General features: G+C 32.1%; 1 protein-coding gene across 1 annotated transcript in view; it reads left to right on the top strand.

Annotated features, from left to right (window-relative positions):
* The window catches only part of LOC127718708 (uncharacterized), a 270,509-nt gene that overhangs the window by 135,388 nt on the left and 122,612 nt on the right, over nt 1-12,509 (top strand). The window lies entirely within an intron of this gene.

Genomic DNA, 12,509 nt, shown 5'->3' with positions numbered 1-12,509 from the left:
TACAGTTATGTTGGTAAATTAAAGATAGCTACACTGTTTGCAAACTTTAAGGGAAGAGGTTAGAAATGAAAATCTCAATTTAAAAAAATGTTAAGCACATGAACATGTACAAAATGCATACAAAGCACAACATTGACAAAGTGGTGAATTTGATGGCAAATGGATCACATTTGAACAGAACCTAACAATTCCCGCGCATAAAAAAAAAAACGAAAAACAAAAAAAATAAATCGAAAAAAAAAAAAAAGAAAAATTAATTCAGGCCACTTTTATATACCCCAAAATATTTATCAAATTTCTTTTTATAATATGGGTCTGATATATGACAAAAACACAAGTACACAAATAGATAAATACACTTTATTACACTAACCAATAATTCTTTGTGTTATTCAAAGCCAGATTATTGTCCTACATCCTATATGTACTTTGTACTTATATTTTGACATTGCACACAGTCATGTTTTTATAACCTTAGTATACCAAATCCGTTGGATGTGTGCAGATTGATCCTTTAGCATGTTTAGTCAACTAAAAAATGATGTGTATGTTAATTGAAATTCGCTTTGTTTTATTAACCGTGTAGCTCTTATATTGGTACTTTGTCGTTGATTTCCTCGTTTAACTTGTTTTACATTCACTAAAAGATGCTAACATGCATGTCATTGGAACAATGGTGAATAGTGTATCATTAAATATTATTTTAAATATCCCTGTTTTGTATATATAAGTACTCGACCTGCTGATATGCAATCATTCCAACCTACACTATAATGGAGAATGCCGTTTTTATAGAATATGTTTTAAGAAACGTATATATAAATCAATTCAATATGGAAAAAAAAATGTGGTTCAAACTTAAAATATCAAATTGGTGCTCATCCTCCCAAAATATCAGAATTTTAAATCTGGAAAAATCTACTAAGGATTTTGCAATTCCATGTTTACACTTTAGAAGTGATATGTACACTTACAAAGTTGAAATTATTGATAAATCCTACAAAAAACACCATGGTCGTTCCTTTTGCTTTGCATAACCAGTACCTATGCCTACCGAATAAGACTATTTACCTGATTCGTAATAACATAAGCAACACGACGGGTGCCACATGTGGAGCAGGATCTGCTTATCCTTCTGGAGCACCTGAGATCACCCCAGTTGTTAGTGGGGTTCGTGTTGCTTAGTCTTTAGTTTTCTATTTTATGTCATCTGTACTTTTATTTGTCTGTTTGTCTTTTTTTTGGCCATGGCGTTGTCAGTTTGTTTCCGATCCATGAGTTTGACTGTCTCTCTGGTATCTTTCGTCCCTCTTTTCTACATGGATGTTTGTCTATTTGCAAAACATTTGTTTAGAAACAAAATCGGTTATTTGAAAATGGACTTTGACATTTCTATTGGTTATTGTGCTTATTTCGGAAGCTTCAAATACGTCATTAAGCCGTTGTATCTAAGTAAACTGTGGAATATTTCACGACTGTTAAATGTCTTGCATAAAAAAATATTTAATAAAATGTCTGTCACATACCAAAATATTTACTGCCCTTTAACTGTGAGTTATATATTTGCTGTTATCTATTAATTGCATCGACAAATAATTATCATAAGGAAAAGGTTAAGAATCTGTAGAATGATTAAAAAGATATGTTTGATAAACATCAACGAGGCAATAACCCCACGAAGAAAAGATCAACATGTGCAAAATGATTTAAAGAAGACATGATATATTCATCAAAGTTGAGTAGAATGATGAAAAAGAGACACGTGATACACGGCATCGAGGTAGCAACGTGACGAAGAAAAGTTGAACGATGTGTTAAAATATTAAAGGAGACATAGGATATACATTAACGAGACAACAACTGAACGAGGAAATGGCTCATCTAAAAGGAAACAAACAGTTTTGAATTACTATAATTCGATTAAGCACTAACTATTCATCTTTTTTGGAGCATATGTCTTTTAATGTAACCGTTTGTCTTCGATTGTTTTGAGGTAAAATATCCTTTGTTTCAGAAGGTTATTCAATTTTAAAGAATAGAAAAATATCAAGATGTTTTATGATAAAAAATATTCGATTTTGGTATCCACCAAGGACACAAAATCAGGACATGCACAGCAAAAACACAAAATTCATATGAAAAGCGCTTGTATTGCTGTTCTTCATGTCAAAGTCACTGTGATTAAAACTAGAAAGCCAACAACTTGCACTTCACTGCAAGTTTAAGACGGCCCTAGAACCGGTTTGGGAATTGATTGCAAACTGCAAACATGTATGATTGCCAACGAGATAACTTTCCACATTAGGCCAACATGAGTATGACGTATATAGAAGTTCGCAACTATATGTCTCCATGCGGATTTAAACAATGTGCAAAACCTAAACCTATAACAAGTCATAATAGACCTCGACATGACAAATATAACACAATTTAAACGAGAGAAAATAAACGAGTTATTCATAGTTTGTTTCTATTTGAAAGATAAAAGAAAAAAACATCATCAAGTTAAAAAAAAACCCACCTTTTTCCTATTTGTTTTTAAAAATAAGGATTTTTCATTGAAGTTTTTTCCTTTAAAAACCAATACTCTTATATAAAATGAACGGTCTGTGCTTAGTATGCACTATGTAAGGGCCACTCGTACCATTTATTAAATTGAGGAACACAAAAGTAGTGCTAAAACAAAGAATCTCTGTGTAGTGATATTGGACATGTTTCAGTTTTTAACAAATGACAGAGCTTAACCATTTGTGTTGATTTGGAGAGCACAGGACCACATGATAAAGGTGTACAAAATTTGGAGTTATTAAATGTATGCAAAGAACTAAATTTTCAAAGAATTAATTGTGCGAAAAAAAAGGATTTATTTACCTCGAGAAGCCGCATTACAAAAGGCTTTTCTGAGTGTGCTAAATTATGGAGAAACGAATCTCACTTCCTACCCAGAAAATTCAACCACAGATGTGAAAATGTTGAAACTTCGAAACGAGCCATCATACATATCCAGGTTTACGAAATGAACAAAGGAATGGAGGAAAAAACTAACACTTCCGCCTAACTAAAACGAATTGCGCATCTATACCCAACTCTACAATATCGAAATTTCATTGACAACAAAGGTGGATAATAAAACAATATAAGATGGTCTATATTGGGGGTCAACAATATATTTTTTTGCAGATCATTGCATTTAAATACAAATAAGACAAAATAAACCCACGGTTGAGGTTCCTGCCTTTGGAAAGGCACATGAATATTTGTCGGGGTTACACAGCTTTTGAGATCGAAACTTTTTCCAATATTAAGTCTCGATTATTCTACTAGAAAAAAGTATATACAATAACATACATAAAGAATCAACAAAGAAAGGCGCTTCATTTTGACTTAATGCTAAAACGGTTAAATAGAAAATAATGTGAAACAAGGAACAACGAAGTGTTTTGATTTTACCGTAAAGTTGTAAAGATATGATTGTAGATTAAGAGTATATTTTTAGAATTTGTCAGAATCTACATATGATACATACCACTGGTTAAATATACCCCATCAAAATATTTCTGAAGTCCAATGGTATTGTAAAAATTGTAATAAGTCCGTTAGAAATATGTTTAGTCGATCATATACGATATACAAATCTTATAAGGATCTTTATGAAGTTTTGTATCCAGCATAATATTGGAAACAGTCATCGTCCTTTTTTTACGTAACATCAGAGGAGAGTAAGATGAATGTGTGATCTTAGAAAATATCCTTTGTCGTAAATGATGTAAGGGTTGATGTGAGATCGCCAGATTTGCCATGAAATTAAAGTTTGTTTTTTAGCTTTTAGTTAGACATTTCAATCAAGTGTATTTGTTAAAAAAATTGACCCGTGTAATCATGGTACAACTTTGATCCATTTGAATAAAGTTTCAAGTTTAAGTTCACTTGGCTCCCGCTGAACCAATTGTCTGACAATTACTTTCGCCCTTTGTTTATGGCATGGGACAGACGAATACATATGAAACGGATTAGAAACAATTTTTTTAGAGATCGAAACTTTTCCAATATTAAGTCTCGATTATTCTACTAGAAAAAAGTATATACAATAACATACATAAAGAATCAACAAAGAAAGGCGCTTCATTTTGACTTAATACTAAAACGGTTAAATAGAAAATAATGTGAAACAAGGAACAATGAAGTGTTTTGATTTTACCGTAAAGTTGTAAAGATATGATTGTAGATTAAGAGTATATTTTTAGAATTTGTCAGAATCTACATATGATACATACCATTGGTTAAATATACCTCATCAAATTTATGTCTGTAGTATTACCTGCTAGTGTAAATCTTATCTCTGGACTTCGCGAATCCAGAAGAAATTGCAATATGTTGTTTACCATTCATGACAATGGACAAAACACGACTATATGTATGGACCAGCATGAAAAACTGAAACCGCAACAGATAGGGCGTTCATGCAGTATAATAGAATGGAAGACTTGTAGTTGACAAAGTGATTGAGTTCTACTTCTTTCGCTGTATCTTAATTTGTCTATAATAACAAGGACATATAGTAGGCTCTTCTTCTAAATGAAAAATTTAATAAATAGAAGACTGAGATCGTTTAATTGTACAATACACTCACTCATTCAATCGATATACCAGTGTTCGAAAGCTCGGTTTCACAATCAACGGATAAAGCCGTTTACTGTGCTTTGAGTTACTGTCAGTATTTTTCTCATCCGATGTGATATAATATTATGTATATAATTTGTTGAATTTGGTTTTCTACAATAAATTGAATACTAACATCTGAGTTGAGTTTTTGTTTTGTTATATTTGTATTACGTAATTTTAGTAAACGCGAAAATTGGAGAATACAAATGAATTATGTACACGTGACGTTAACGCGCGTTTACTTTATGTTAGCTTGGTCTGCACCAAACTATACCCAGTGTGTCCGACAAAACTTTTCTTACCTTTTCGCCAAAAAAAAAAAAGAAAAAAATGAGTTAAGAAACAAAGTCGGTAAATCGAAAACGGACTTTGACATTCATAATTCTTGTGTTATTTCGAATGCTTCTAATGACGTCATTATACATACATCTTATCAAAGAAGCTGTGAATACATCAAAAGATCAACATGACTCTCAAGTTTGCCTTACGAGTTCTTATACACAACTATGAAATGAAAATAACAGTATGCATTGCTCTTTAACGCTGAATTATATAAGTGTTAAATTTTTTTCGATCGAAAAACATCTTCCGCGGGGAAAAGGTCAAGGATGTATAATATGATTAAAAAGGAGGAGCTGGTTAAACATCAACGAGAAAACAACCTAATGAGAAAATAGCTAAAAAGACAACCTATACGGAAATTTTCCGTTTTGAATCCTATATAGGTGGTTAGGCAACTATCATGCATTTGTTGTACGTATCATGTCCTATTCGATATAAACAGTTTAATTATAATTATCAAAAAAATAATAATTTGTTTCAGAAAAGAAAGCTTGTTTCCTTTGAAAATAAATTTTAATTCCTCAATGTTATTGAAAATAAAAGTTGATTTTGAATCATTTTATTTTAGTCTTTGAAACATGATTCCTGTTCTAGCTAACGTTTTTATTGTCTTTGACCTAGAATTCGATTACTGTGAATAATCTCAGATCAGTACTTTGTGTCTTAAGTATTTTTGTTAAATGTTGTTTTTTTTTTTGGCGTGCTCTGTGTCGATCTAATGGGACTAGACTTTTTTAAACTGATTTGTATAGTTTGTTCTTATGTTTTGCTGCTACGTCATATGTTGGGGGAGGATTGGGCACCCGCAAACATGTTGAACCCTTCACATTTTGTATGTGCTTGTCCCAAGCCTGGAGCCTATAATTTAGTTGAAGTCATTTGTTGTTGTATATAATATTGGTTTCCGTTGATTGTTTTCTACATAAATCAGGCTGCTGGTTTTCTCAATGGAATCATTTAACAGTAGTCATGTCGCAGCTTTGTATAGTTTTCTATATGATAAAGGGGTGGATAGTTGCCTTCTTGACAATCACACCACATCTTCTATTTACTAAGTTGAAAAAAATATCTCAGCCTTAGTATACAATGTTCTAAGGTCTTAATCGTCCCGGATGGAGTCTAAAAGCTGTGGATAGATTAAACAGAAAGGATTAAACATCATTCATGAATACACAAAATTCTCCGAATAAGAAAATCATTTACATAGGACAAAAGTCAACCACTAAGGAGATTCTGTCATTGGATAGGCACATGCATACTTGGCGGGTTTAATTTAGTTTTGTCTAAAAATCATCCATCCCCGTACTAAGTCTCAATCAAAAAACAAAAAAGTTAAAAAAAACATGTAAAAGAACACACTAAAAATCAAACAACAAAATACGGTTTAATTTGAAATAATGGTAAAATAGAAATAACGGTACAAAAACTAAAGACTAAGTCCAGGAAGGAAACATACAAAAAAATCGATCCGGACAACACTGGTAAAACTGTCCGTATTTACCTTTAAATGGGCATATTACGATCTCTTGATGGCACTTTGCATGTGATTGTTTTTTTATATTAAACCTCAAGGCTTATAAAAAATATGTCGAGCTGAACATCAATCCGAACAGAAATAAAATAGCGAAAATAAAAGAACACACCAAAGATTAACCAAGGAAAGGCGGTTCACTCTCAAATAATGGCAAAACAGATTACAAAATGTTTGTATCCTATATAGCAAATATTACGAAATGACATATGCCACTAAATCGCCAATAATATATACAAACCTTCTAATCACCCTAACACTGTGGAAATAAAACATCACAATGTTGAAAACAAACACTTTAATTTGCAGCAAATAAACCAGACAAAGTTGAGGAAATTCTCAATAAACTCATTAAAAAAAATACTGATGTGGATGGTATACCGGCTAAACATGTAGAGATGTGAAATGTAGTAAATCTGCTGTTTCGTCTCAGCTGACATCAAGCATTAATATATTAATATAAACCGATATTTTTTTTCTAAACACATTGAAAAACAAAGGTTACTATGGCAAATTGACTGCTTAACAAATTAAATAACAGACCAATCAGTGTCCTTCATACTTTTTCCCATAACTTCTTGAAACAGTTTTTGAGCAACAACATGTTGTTTATTTTGAATTGTATTAAATCAGTATCTTAGTGCTTTCCGTCGAAGCCGTGGATGTAAACCAGAATAATAGGTTGACGCCTTCAAACGAGGTTAATACGGCTTCAGTATATATGTGCCTGTCCAAAGTTTAGAAGCCTGTAATTCGGTTTTTGTTGTTTCTCATATTTGTTTATTGTTTATTGTATTTGTATAGTTTGTTCTCGTGTTTTGCCGTTGTGTCATTGCCCAAGGTTAGGGGAGGATTGGCGCCACCAAACTACTTTAACCCCAACACATTCCATATGTGCCTGTCCCAAGTCAGGAGACTGTAATTTAGTTGTTGTCGTTAGTTGCTGTTTAACATTTTTGTTTTTCGTTCTTTATTTTGTTCATAAATTAGGCCATTAGTTTCTCATTTGAATTGTTTTACATTTGTCATTTCGGAGCCTTTTATAGATGACTATGCGGTATGGGATTTGCTCATTGTTCAAGGTCGTTCGGTGACCTATAGTTGTTTATTTCTGTATCCCCGTGATATAGCCTTTTGTGCTAATGCAGCTTAAAGCAATCACTAATCATAATTTTCTTTTCTGTGTCGTTTGATCTCTTGTGAAGAGTTGTCTCTTTGACCATCATACCACATATTCTTATTTCATAATTATCAGATGGAAAGCAAGCAATTAAATCAAAGTATACTCTTAGTAGCTAGGCTGACATCCAGAAGGGAGTAACCTAAGGATCTATCCATTGACTTCTCCTTTTCAGCATTTTTATAAACGATAAATTTTTATTTATCAAAAACAGTCCACTGTATAATTATGACGATGATACCATTTACTTCTGTAGCGCTGATTTTAAAACTTTATTCAAAATATTGGAATTTGAGTCACTTTAAATAAAAGATGGTTCAGGGTGAATAAGATTCACGATTCATAGAAAAATACAAAATACAATCAAATGAAAGAAAGTAAAAAAAGATTTACTCCGTTTTGTATCTGATGATTTTTCTAGCTCTTTTTAGAACTCAGTAGAAACAGCGAAGATACCTTCTCAGCAAGTCAGGAGAATGAAAACAATTGCAACTTATAGAATTATCAATAACTTAGCACCTGTATGTTTACAAGACCAATGAAAGGTAAAACAATCGAAAAATGCTTTCAGATATAACAATATATTGGATACTCCTAATGTAAATGCTACTATTTATGGTAAGAAATGTTTCAAATTTGATGCTGCTACATTGTGGAATAATCTTCCTAACCATTTAAAACATAGAACATTTTTCGCAATTGAAGAGTCTTATACGATCCTTGAATGGCTCGGAATGTCGCTGTTCTGCATGTATATAAACTTGCATTGTATTTCTCTTTGCTTATTTTATACTTGTAAAAAAACTCAACTCAACTTCTGACTGAAAATAACGAAAACAAAATCTCGATATACTTTTAAAGTTTGTGTTTTCATAATCGTCAATCATTTTTGTATTCAAAAGTACTACGGTTATGTTGGTAGATTAAAGACAGCTACACTGTTTGCAAACTTTTAGGGAAGAGATTAGAATTGAAAATCTCAATTTAAAAAATGTTAAGCACATGAACATGTACAAAATGCAAACAAAGCACACAATTGACAAAGTGGTGAATTTGATGGCAAATGGTTCACATTTGAACAGAACCTAACAATTCCCGCGCATAAAAAAACAAAAAAAACAAAAACAAAAAAAACAAAAACAAAAACAAACAAAAAAAAAAACAAAAAAATTAATTCAGGCCACTTTTATTTACCCCAAAATAGTTATCAAATTTCTTTTTATAATATGGGTCTGATATATGACAAAAACATAAGTAAACAAATATATATATACACTATATTACACTACCCAATAATTCTTGGTGTTATTCAAAGCCAGATTATTGTCCTTCATCCTATATGTACTTTGTACTTATATTTTGACATTGCACACAGTCATGCTTTTTATAACCTTAGCCAAATCCGTTGGGTGTGTGCAGATTGATCCTTTAGCATGTTTAGTCAACTAGAAAATGATGTGTATGTTAATTGAGATTAGCTGTGTTTTATTAACCGTGTAGCTCTTAGATTGGTACTTTGTCGTTGATTTCCTCGTTTAACTTGTTATACATTCACTAAAAGATGCTAACATTCATGTCATTGGAACAATGGTGAATAGTGTATTATAAAAATATCATTTTAAATATCCTTGTTTCGTATATAGAAGTACTTGACCTGCTGATATGCAATAATTCCGACCTACACTATAATGGAGAATGCCGTTTTTATAGAATATATTTTAAGAAACGTATATATAAATCAATTCAATATTGGAAAAAACATTTGGTTCAAACTTTAAATAATAAATTGGTGCTCATCCTCCCAAAATATCAGAATTTTAAATCTGGAAAAATCTACTAAGGATTTTGCAATTCCATGTTTACACTTTAGAAGTGATATGTACACTTACAAAGTTGAAATTATTGATAAATCCTACAAAATACACGATGGTCGTTCCTTTTGCTTTGTATAACCAGTACCTATGCCTACCGAATAAGACTATTTACCTGATTTGTAATAACATAAGCAACACGACGGGTGCCACATGTGGAGCAGGATCTGCTTATCCTTCTGGAGCACCTGATATCACCCCCAGTTGTTGGTGGGGTTCGTTTTGCTTAGTCTTTAGTTTTCTATGTTGTGTCATCTGTACTATTATTTGTCTGTTTGTCTTTTTTCTTTTGGCCATGACGTTGTCAGTTTGTTTTCGATCCATGAGTTTGACTGTCCCTCTGGTATCTTTCGTCCCTCTTTTCTACATTGATGTTTGTCCATTTGCAAAACGTTTGTTTAGAAACAAAATCGGTTATTTGAAAATGGACTTTGACATTTCTATTTGTTATTGTGCTTATTTCGGAAGCTTCAAATACGTCATTAAGTCGTTGTATCTAAGTAATACCTAAATATATACTGCCTGTGAGTTATATATTTGCTGTTATCTATTAATTGCATCGACAAATAATCGCCATAAGGAAAAGGTTAAGAATCTGTAGAATGATTAAAAAGAGATGTTGGATAAACATCAACGAGGCAATAACCCCACAAAGAAAAGATCAACATGTACAAAATGATTTAAAGAAGACATGATATATTCATCAAAGTTGAGTAGAATGATGAAAAAGAGACACGTGATACACGGCATCGAGGTAGCAACGTGACAAAGAAAAGTTGAACGATGTGTTAAAATATTAAAAGGAGACATAGGATATACATTAACGAGACAACAACTGAACGAGCAAATGGCTAAGCTGAAAGGAAACACACAGTTTTGAATTTCTATAATTCGATTAAGCACTAACATGACTAACAATTCATCTTTTTTGGAGCATATGTCTTTTAATGTAACCGTTTGTCTTCGATTGTTTTGAGGTAACAAAATCCTTTGTTTCAGAAGGTTATTCAATTTTAAAGAATAGAAAAATGAAGATGTTTTATGATAACAAATATTCGATGTTGGTATCCACCAAGTACACAAAATCAGGACATGCACAGCAAAAACACAAAATTCAAATGAAAAGCGCTTGTATTGCTGTTCTTCATGTCAAATCACTGTGATTAAAACTAGAAAGCCAACAACTTGCGCTCCACTGCAAGTTTAAGACAGCCCTAGCACCGGTTTGGGAATTGATTGCAAACTGCAAACATGTATGATTGCCAACGAGATAACTTTCCACATGAGACCAACATGATTATGACGTATATAGAAGTTCGCAACTATATGTCTCCATGCGGATTTAAACAATGTGCAAAACCTAAACCTATAACAAGTCATAAAAGACCTCGACATGACAAATATAACACAATTTAAACGAGAGAAAATAAACGAGTTATTCATAGTTTGTTTCTATTGGAAAGATGAAAGAAAAAAACATCAGAAAGTTAAAAGAAAACCCCACCTTTTTCCTATTTGATTAAAAAAAAAGAATATTTCATTGGAGTTATTTCCTTAAAAAAACAATACTCTTTTATAAAATGAACGGTCTGTGCTTAGTATGCACTATGTAAGGGCCACTCGTAACATTTATCAAATTGAGGAACACAAAAGTAGTGCGCAAACAAAGAATCTCTGTGTAGTGATATTGGACATGTTTCAAATTTTAACAAATGACAGAGCTTAACCATTTGTGCTGATTTGGAGAGCAAAGGACCACATGATAAAGGTGTAAAAAATTTGGAGTTATTAAATGTATGCAAAGAACTAAATTTTCAAAGAATTAATTGTGCGAAAAAAAAAAGATTTATTTACCTCGAGAAGCCGCATTACAAAAGGCTTTTCTGGGTGTGCTAGATTATGGAAAAACGAATCTCACTTCCTACCCAGAAAATTCAACCACAGATGTGAAAATGCCGAAACTTCGAAACGAGCCATCATACATATCCAGGTTTACGATATGAACAAAGGAATGGAGGAAAAGACTAACACTACCGCCTAACTAAAACGAATTGCGCATCTATACCCAACTCTACAATATCGAAATTCCATTGACAACAAACGTGGATAATAAAACAATATAAGATGGTCTGGATTGGGGGTCAACAATATATTTGTTTGCAGATAATTGCATTTAAATACAAAAAAGACAAAATAAACCCACGGTTGAGGTTCCTGCCTTTGGAAAGGCACATGAATATTTGTCGGGGTTACACAGCTTTTGAGATCGAAACTTTTTCCAATATTAAGTCTCGATTATTCTACTAGAAAAAAGTATATACAATAACATACATAAAGAATCAACAAAGAAAGGCGCTTCATTTTGACTTAATGCTAAAACGGTTAAATAGAAAATAATGTGAAACAAGGAACAACGAAGTGTTTTGATTTTACCGTAAAGTTGTAAAGATATGATTGTAGATTAAGAGTATATTTTTAGAATTTGTCAGAATCTACATATGATACATACCACTGGTTAAATATACCCCATCAAAATATTTCTGAAGTCCAATGGTATTGTAAAAAATGTAATAAGTCCGTTAGAAATATGTTTAGTCGATCATATACGATATACAATTCTTATAAGGATCTTTATGAAGTTTTGTATCCAGCATAATATTGGAAACAGTCATCGTCCTTTTTTTACGTAACATCAGAGGAGAGTAAGATGAATGTGTGATCTTAGAAAATATCCTTTGTCGTAAATGATGTAAGGGTTGATGTGAGATCGCCAGATTTGCCATGAAATTAAAGTTTGTTTTTTAGCTTTTAGTTAGACATTTCAATCAAGTGTATTTGTTAAAAAAATTGACCCGTGTAATCATGGTACAACTTTGATCCATTTGAATAAAGTTTCAAGTTTAAGTTCACTTGGCTCCCGCTG

Source organism: Mytilus californianus, unplaced genomic scaffold (genome assembly GCF_021869535.1).
Source record: "Mytilus californianus isolate M0D057914Y unplaced genomic scaffold, xbMytCali1.0.p SCAF_10, whole genome shotgun sequence".
Classification (NCBI taxonomy): Eukaryota; Metazoa; Mollusca; class Bivalvia; order Mytilida; family Mytilidae; genus Mytilus; species Mytilus californianus.
The sequence above is the reverse complement of the archived record's forward strand: the minus strand, read 5'-3'. Positions and strand labels throughout refer to the sequence as shown.